The 9,824-nt window shown below is 44.5% G+C and overlaps 1 long non-coding RNA gene across 1 annotated transcript; it reads right to left on the reverse strand.

Annotated features, from left to right (window-relative positions):
- Positions 1 to 405: 405 nt before the first annotated feature.
- On the reverse strand, positions 406 to 4,308 carry LOC129857078 (uncharacterized). Its single transcript, XR_008759871.1, has 2 exons — positions 4,123 to 4,308; positions 406 to 3,601 (listed from the first exon to the last, which is right to left on the reverse strand). It is a non-coding gene; the product is annotated as an uncharacterized LOC129857078 (long non-coding RNA).
- Positions 4,309 to 9,824: the final 5,516 nt, after the last annotated feature.

Here is a 9,824-nt window from a genome sequence, read left to right on the forward strand (position 1 = left end):
GCTGCCAACTCTCATGCATCCCATATGAAGATGTGGCTGCAGTGAGGATGGTTGGCTGTTTGTCATTTTATGTCCAGAACCGATGAAGTATTCAGAGTCCACACCCCTTCCTGTTGTTGGATGTCCATAAGGAGTCTTGCAGATAAATGTACGGTGAGGTCATAACTCTGTAGCAAAAAAACTGCCTCAGCTCAGGGAAACAGACAGAAAATTCCCCTTCACTCACATACAGGCCGTTTCCATAACAACAGGCAGAGCAGGTGGAGGGAGAGCAGGAATAAAAACAAGCAGCTGTGTACTCTGTACTCTGTCTCTGGGGCTTCCCCTGGTGGTGCTAGCTGCCAGAGGACCAGGCCATTCCTCTGCTCTCTGACACCACATGCTCCTGCAAGAATTCATCTAATAGACATTTTTGTTGTGTTTAATAGCCAAAACGAAAATTAAACACTTAACAGAAATAGTTGCTCATGACAAACAGAGGCCCATTTTACTTCACATATTTTGTTAATGTAAAGACAGCCATGAGGTCATATTCCAAATACCTAACATTGACTTTCATACTGACATGATTATTTTTAGATTTTTATTTCACCTTTATATAGCCAGGTAGGCCAGTTGAGAACAAGTTCTCATTTACAACTGACTCCATAATAACATTGACTGTCATGCTGACATTGACCCCATAATAACCTTGACTATCATTGGTTAATTCTCAAATATTAAAATGGCATACAAAAAACAAATGGATAGCATACGATCATAGATTCATTTCAGACTACACAAGCTTACAAACAATTACAATGGCAAAGTCCCAATCATCACAAGAATGGCTTCAGATCAAAGTCTACGTTGAGACCGAAGGGAGCAAGGGTCTTTAAGTTAAAGATCCAGGCAGCCTCTCGTTTTAACAATAAATTATCAAGGTCACCCCCTCTCCTAGGGAGGGTGACATGTTCGATGCCAATATAAAGCAGAGACGAAATCGAGTGGCCTGCCTCCAAAATGTGAGCCGCAACTGGGTAGGTCAAGTTTTTGCACCTAATGGTGCTACGATGCTCTGAGATACGTACTTTTAATTCGCGCTTTGTTTTACCCACATCATTTTTACCACAAGGACAAGTTATAAGATAAATAACTGCCTTAGTGGAGCACGTGTAACGGATGTGAAATGGCTAGCTAGTTAGCTGTGATGCGCACTAATAGCGTTTCAATCGGTTACGTTACTCGCTTTGAGACCTTGAAGTAGTGGTTCCCCTTGCTCTGCAAGAGCCGCAGCCTTTGTGGAGCGACGGGTAATGATGCTTCGTGGGCAACCGTTGTTGATGTGTGCAGAAGGTCCCTGGTTTGCGCCCGGGTCGGGGCGAGGGGACGGAATAAAGTTAAACTGTTAAATTGATGCTGTTGACCCGGATCACTGGTTGCTGTGGAAAAAGGAGGAGGTCGAAAGTGGGGTGAGTGTAACAGATGTAAAATGGCTAGCTAGTTAGTGGTGGTGCGCACTAATAGCGTTTCAATCAGTTACGTTACTTGCTTTGAGACCTTGAAGTAGTGGTTCCCCTTGCTCTGCAAGAGCCGCGGCTTTTGTGGAGCGATGGGTACGATGCTTCGTGGATGACTGTTGTTGATGTGTGCAGAGGGTCCCTGGTTCGAGCCCGGGTATGGGCGAGGGGACGGACGTAAAGTTATACTGTTACACACTTAATAACACCTTTGATTGGGATCGATTTCCCTGTTTGTGGGTGTTTGAAGGATCTGCATTTATACGTTTATACGCTTTGAGCACAGCCATTACACTTGTAATTTCCATCCAGTAGGGGCGCAAATAGCCGTTGTTCAGGAATATCTTGGGGTGGTAAATCAGAGTGTACCAATTGGTCTCTGAGATTTCTGCCCCGCGAGAATACGACCAAGGGAAGGTCCGAAAAACACATTACCGAGACTATCATCGGATTTTAGAATATGCCAATGTTTGAACGATTCCTTTAATTTGTTCAGAGCGCTTTGAATAGCGGGTAGTTAGAATGCAAGAATGCGTCTTTTTGCGAGACTGCCCTTGAAAAACGTTTTGTTTTGATTTTTCTCAATGGCAATATTAATCTGATCACATTTGTACCCCCTCTCCTTGAACTTTCTTTGCGTCTCAGCCATATTTCTGTCGAAATCTGATTGTTTTTTGCAAATTCTTTTGATTCGACAGAATTGGCTGTAGGGCAAACTATTTTTCAAGGGAAGTGGGTGACAACTGTCAGCCCTCAACAAACTATTACGATCAGTAGGTTTCCTGTAAAGATCAGTGTATAGAACATTATTTTCACACAAGATCAAAAGATCAAGAAAACTGATTTGACTTGTATCAGATTGCATAGTAAATCTCAGATGCTCAGAACAGGAGATAAGAAAAGCATGGAATGCCTGGAGCTGTTTTGCATCACCCCTCCATAGAACAAAAATATCATCAATATACCGTTTCCAAATAATGATGTTAGGCAAGAAAACATTTGAGAGGATTGAAAATATACTGTTTCTCCATGTAACCCACATTCAAATTAGCATCGTTAGGAGCCATGGGGGACCCCATAGCAGTACCCTTCGTCTGAATAAATAAATAATTTAGAAACATGAAATAGTTATGTGCGAGTACTATTTCAGCCAATGTTATAATGCATGCACTGGAAGGTAGTTCATTATGGTCACGTTGAGGAAGAACATGTTCCATAGCTTCAATACCGCCCTCGTGTGGAATATTTGTGTATAACGACTCACCATCAAAAGTAACTAACAAGGTATTCTCAGGGAGAGGATCAAGAGATTCTATGATAGAGATCATACTGCTGGTGTGCTTTACAAAGGAGGGGAGCTGTTCTGCGAGTGGTCTAATAAAAAAAGTCAACAAAAGTAGATAGGGGGGCCGTTACTGCATCAATAGTGAATGGCGGCTGCCATGGCCACTTCCAAAGGGGTATCCACTGGTCGAACTCCCACTCCGTCTAGAGTGCCTCGACGATTTCCCTTTAGTTAAGGAGTGAGCGGAGCCTGCCTCAGGAAGCTGGTTGACCTGTGCTGTGGGAGTCACCTCCATGGGTTCTTCCTGTAGACCACTTTCCTGCTCCAACGCAGTTTCCGGTGCTTGGCTCAGAGGAGATGGTTGATGGCTGAAACGTACAGTTGATCCATCACCACCTTGAGCTCTAGTGGGCTTGCCCTTTGATGTCGAAATCTCGACCAGATAATCCTTAAGATAACCAGGCGCTTGCCTGGTTCTTCTAGTGCTGCTGGTGGTTGAGGATGAAGCCTTTGTTGCTTTAGGCTTAGCTCCTGGATATTTCCTTTGTTCCAAGACCTTTCCCTCAGCTGCCCTCTCCTCCTCTCTTCCTTCCAGTGGAGACAATTCTTCCCTATCCTCCTCCATTTCACCCGTCTTTGGTTCAGTCATCATCCGGCTTGAAGGACATTGAAAGATTAGTGGAATCTGTGTGGGTAGCTGGACAGGTAGGATGACTGACAGTGAAGGTGAACAGGTGGTCACGTGTCAGAAGAATGGATGAGACTGAGGCAGGAATTCCTTTAACCATAAAGTAGTATATTTACTGAGTAGTCTGTGCTGCATAACAAAGGAAACAAAATAACACGTATCCAATCAAATTCATAATCACAAAGATCAAATCATAAGAATCATTCATTATTAACATAATTAGGGAATTCAACAATCCAGTTCATTAAGAAGTCAATAGTAATCACCTGTGAGTCATTTAGGCTCTTAACTATTTCTCAAAAATCATGAAATAAATACAAACAGTGAATGGTCATTCAATCTATAATCTCCTTTAGTTTGATATCAAAGTCGATCAGTTAGCAAACAATGACGTTTCTCATTTCACCCTTTCAATTGGTCTTCATGTGTACATGGAATTAATTTAATTACATTTTAACCATATCGATTGCATAATTGACCTATGAGGATCCGTATGGCCGCGATCATTTACAATTCACATTACACAATATGTTTGAAGCGTGCGCTCCAAGCCGCGCTCCGCGATAATATCTATAAACAATAACTGATGGCCCACTCTCCCACTCGCAACAGATAGTTCAGATGAAAGGTAACAGAGTCGGTGGACTTACGTGGATTCATGGACGCACAGAACTTCGAGCAGACGGAGTTAAGGAAGAGAAAGCAGTGAGATCAGGCGACGCCGTTTTCCTCCTTTTATGTGGATGAGATCTGTCGGTCATTGCCACCTGACCTAATTAAAGCGCTCTGGCCCAGCTGAGTAAGTGGCCATGAATTAAAGGATTATTCCACCAACTCCATGGTCCTTTTCTACAATAACCTTGACTGTCATGCTGACATTGAGCCCATAATAACCTTGACTGCAATACTGACATTGAGCCCATAATAACCTTGAGTGTCATAATAACATTGACTGTCATACTGACATTGACTGTCATACTGACATTGACTGTCATGCTGACATTGACTGTCATGCTGACATTGACTCCATAATAACCTTGACTGTCATGCTGACATTGAGGCCATAATAACCTTGAGTGTCATAATAACATTGACTGTCATACCGACATTGACTGTCATGCTGACATTGACTGTAAAGGTGACAGTGACTCCATAATAACCTTGACTGTCATGCTGACATTGACTCCATAATAACCTTGACTGTCATGCTGACATTGACTCCATAATAACCTTGACTGTCATGCTGACATTGACTGTCATGCTGACATTGACTCCATAATAACCTTGACTGTCATACTGACATTGACTCCATAATAACATTGACTGTCATACTGACATTGACTCCATAATAACCTTGACTGTCATGCTGACATTGACCCCATAATAACCTTGACTGTCATACTGACATAGAGCCCATAATAACCTTGAGTGTCATAATAACCTTGACTGTAATACTGACATTGACTGTCATGCTGACATTGACTCCATAATAACCTTGACTGTCATGCTGACATTGACTGTGATAATAACCTTGACTGTCATGCTGACATTGACTGTCATGCTGACATTGACTCCATAATAACATTGACTGTCATGCTGACATTGACCCCATAATAACCTTGACTGTGATACTGACATTGACTCCATAATAACCTTGACTGTCATGCTGACATTGACTGTTATAATAACCTTGACTGTCATGCTGACATTGACTGTCATGCTGACATTGACTCCATAATAACATTGACTGTCATGCTGACATTGACTCCATAATAACCTTGACTGTCATGCTGACATTGACTCCATAATAACCTTGACTGTCATGCTGACATTGACTCCATAATAACCTTGACTGTCATGCTGACATTGACTCCATAATAACATTGACTGTCATGCTGACATTGACCCCATAATAACCTTGACTGTGATACTGACATTGACTCCATAATAACCTTGACTGTCATGCTGACATTGACTGTCATAATAACCTTGACTGTCATGCTGACATTGACTGTCATGCTGACATTGACTCCATAATAACATTGACTGTCATGCTGACATTGACTCCATAATAACCTTGACTGTCATGCTGACATTGACTCCATAATAACCTTGACTGTCATGCTGACATTGACTCCATAATAACCTTGACTGTCATGCTGACATTGAGCCCATAATAACCTTGACTGTCATGCTGACATTGACTCCATAATAACCTTGACTGTCATGCTGACATTGACTGTCATAATAACCTTGACTGTGATACTGACATTGAGCCCATAATAACCTTGACTGTCATGCTGACATTGACTGTCATAATAACCTTGACTGTGATACTGACATTGAGCCCATAATAACCTTGACTGTGATACTGACATTGACTTCATACTAACCATAATAACGCTGCAACTCCCGTACGGACCCGAGAGAGGCGAAGGTCGAGAGTCTCTTGGACCTCTGAAACACAACCCTGCCAAGCCGCACTGCTCACTTAACCCGGAAGCCAGCCGCACCAATGTGTCGTAGGAAACACCGTACAACTGGTAACCGTGTCAGCGTTCATGAACCCGTTCCCCCACAGGAGTCGCTAGAGCGAGATGGGACAAGGACAGAACCCTCCTCTAACCTGGACGATGCTAGGCCAGTTGTGCGCTGCTTCATGGGTCTCCTGGTCGAACCCGGATCTGTAGTGATGCCTGTAGCACTAGTCACTCTAATAATGTTTACAGATTTTTGCTTTACTCATCTCATATTTATATACTATATTCTTTTCTACTGTATTTTAGTCTGTGCCACTCTGACATCGCTCATCCTAATATTTATATATTCTTTAACTCCATTATTTTACTTTTAGCTTGTGTGTGTTGTGAATTGTTAGATATTACAGCACTGTTGGAACTAGGAACACAAGCATTTTGCTACACCCACAATGACATCTGCTAAACATGTGTTTGTGACAAATAACATTTGATTTGATGCAGTGCCTTAGACCACTGCGCCACTCGGGAGGCCACCATGTGAATCATACACAGTTTGGACTACTCTACGTCTATGAGGATCAGTGCCACCATGTGAATCATACACAGTTTGGACTACTCTACGTCTATGAGGATCAGTGCCACCATGTGAATCATACACAGTTTGGACTACTCTACGTCTATGAGGATCAGTGCAACCCATGCTGGAAATAAGGTGTATGTCTTTCTCTGGGACTAATGTACGCAAGCCATGTCTCAATTAGCCTACACAAGCCATGTCTCTATTAGCCTACACAATCCATGTCTCAATTAGCCTACACAAGCCATGTCTCAATTAGCCTACACAATCCACGTCTCAATTAGCCTACACAATCCACGTCTCAATTAGCCTACACAATCCATGTCTCACTTAGCCTACACAAGCCATGTCTCAATTAGCCCACACAAGCCATGTCTCAATTAGCCTACACAATCCACGTCTCAATTAGCCTACACAATCCACGTCTCAATTAGCCTACACAAGCCATGTCTCAAATAGCCTACACAAGCCATGTCTCAAATAGCCTACACAATCCATGTCAAAAATTAGCCTACACAAGCCATGTCTCAATTGTCTCAAGGCTTGGTGGATTTAACAAGTGACATCAATACAGGATCCTAGCTTTCAGCTGGATTCAGCTGGTAAGTGTATGTCATGGAAAGAGCAGGTGTTCCTAACGTGTTGTACTCTCAGTGTATATATACCCGCTGATACATGAAACCAAAACTATCTTAGTCTGAAATACATAGAGTAATATCATTAATAACGGACTACATATAAGGAGCTAACCAGGAGATTATTGAAGCCCCAGGAACCTAAATGACCTGTGCCACTAACGTACTACAGATGAATCTTTACCGCCACCTAGTGGAAAGGTGAGATGTTTTAGTGCTGTAGTTCTCAAACTTTTTTGATTAATCTACCACCAGCAACATGTTGCTCTGCCCGGAGTACCTTGGTTACACTACCACCAACTACATGTAGCTCTGCCCAGACTACCTTGGTTGCACTACCACCAGCAACATGTAGCTCTGCCCAGAGTACCTTGGTTACACTACCACCAATTACATGTTGCTCTGCCCGGACTACCTTGGTTGCACTACCACCAACTACATGTTGCTCTGCCCAGACTACCTTGGTTGCACTACCACCAGCAACATGTTGCTCTGCCCGGACTACCTTGGTTACACTACCACCAGCAACATGTTGCTCTGCCCGGACTACCTTGGTTACACTACTACCAACTACATGTTGCTCTGCCCAGACTACCTTGGTTGCACTACCACCAACTACATGTTGCTCTGCCCAGACTACCTTGGTTGCACTACCACCAGCAACATGTAGCTCTGCCCAGAGTACCTTGGTTACACTACCACCAATTACATGTTGCTCTGCCCGGACTACCTTGGTTGCACTACCACCAACTACATGTTGCTCTGCCCAGACTACCTTGGTTGCACTACCACCAGCAACATGTTGCTCTGCCCGGACTACCTTGGTTACACTACTACCAACTACATGTTGCTCTGCCCAGACTACCTTGGTTGCACTACCACCAGCAACATGTTGCTCTGCCCGGACTACCTTGGTTACACTACCACCAGCAACATGTTGCTCTGCCCGGACTACCTTGGTTACACTACTACCAACTACATGTTGCTCTGCCCAGACTACCTTGGTTGCACTACCACCAACTACATGTTGCTCTGCCCAGACTACCTTGGTTGCACTACCACCAACTACATGTTGCTCTGCCCAGACTACCTTGGTTACACTACCACCAGCAACATGTTGCTCTGCCCGGACTACCTTGGTTACACTACCACCAGCAACATGTTGCTCTGCCCGGACTACCTTGGTTACACTACCACCAACTACATGTTGCTCTGCCCGGACTACCTTGGTTACACTACCACCAACTACATGTTGCTCTGCCCGGACTACCTTGGTTACACTACCACCAACTACATGTTGCTCTGCCCGGAGTACTTTGGTTACACTACCACCAACTACATGTTGCTCTGCCCAGACTACCTTGGTTGCACTACCACCAGCAACATGTTGCTCTGCCCGGACTACCTTGGTTACACTACCACCAACTACATGTTGCTCTGCCCAGACTACCTTGGTTGCACTACCACCAGCAACATGTTGCTCTGCCCGGACTACCTTGGTTACACTACCACCAACTACATGTTGCTCTGCCCGGACTACCTTGGTTACACTACCACCAACTACATGTTGCTCTGCCCAGACTACCTTGGTTGCACTACCACCAGCAACATGTTGCTCTGCCCGGACTACCTTGGTTACACTACCACCAACTACATGTTGCTCTGCCCGGACTACCTTGGTTACACTACCACCAACTACATGTTGCTCTGCCCGGAGTACTTTGGTTACACTACCACCAACTACATGTTGCTCTGCCCGGACTACCTTGGTTACACTACCACCAACTACATGTTGCTCTGCCCGGAGTACCTTGGTTACACTACCACCAACTACATGTTGCTCTGCCCGGACTACCTTGGTTACACTACCACCAACTACATGTTGCTCTGCCCAGACTACCTTGGTTGCACTACCACCAACTACATGTTGCTCTGCCCGGAGTACCTTGGTTACACTACCACCAACTACATGTTGCTCTGCCCGGACTACCTTGGTTACACTACCACCAACTACATGTTGCTCTGCCCGGAGTACCTTGGTTACACTACCACCAACTACATGTTGCTCTGCCCGGACTACCTTGGTTACACTACCACCAACTACATGTTGCTCTGCCCGGACTACCTTGGTTACACTACCACCAACTACATGTTGCTCTGCCCAGAGTACCTTGTTTACAATACCACCAACTACATGTTGCTCTGCCTGGAGTACCTTGGTTACACTATCACCAACTACATGTTGCTCTGCCTGGAGTACCTTGTTTACAATACCACCAACTACATGTTGCTCTGCCTGGAGTACCTTGGTTACACTACCACCAACTACATGTTGCTCTGCCCGGACTACCTTGGTTACACTACCACCAACTACATGTTGCTCTGCCCGGACTACCTTGGTTACACTACCACCAACTACATGTTGCTCTGCCCGGAGTACCTTGGTTACACTATCACCAACTACATGTAGCTCTGCCCGGACTACCTTGGTTACACTACCACCAACTACATGTAGCTCTGCACGGAGTACCTTGGTTACACTACTACCAACTACATGTTGCTCTGCCCGGAGTTCCTTGGTTACACTACCACCAACTACATGTAGCTCTGCCCGGAGTACCTTGGTTACACTATCACCAACTACATGTTGCTCTGCCTGG

Source organism: Salvelinus fontinalis, chromosome 6 (assembly GCF_029448725.1).
Source record: "Salvelinus fontinalis isolate EN_2023a chromosome 6, ASM2944872v1, whole genome shotgun sequence".
Taxonomy (NCBI): domain Eukaryota; kingdom Metazoa; phylum Chordata; class Actinopteri; order Salmoniformes; family Salmonidae; genus Salvelinus; species Salvelinus fontinalis.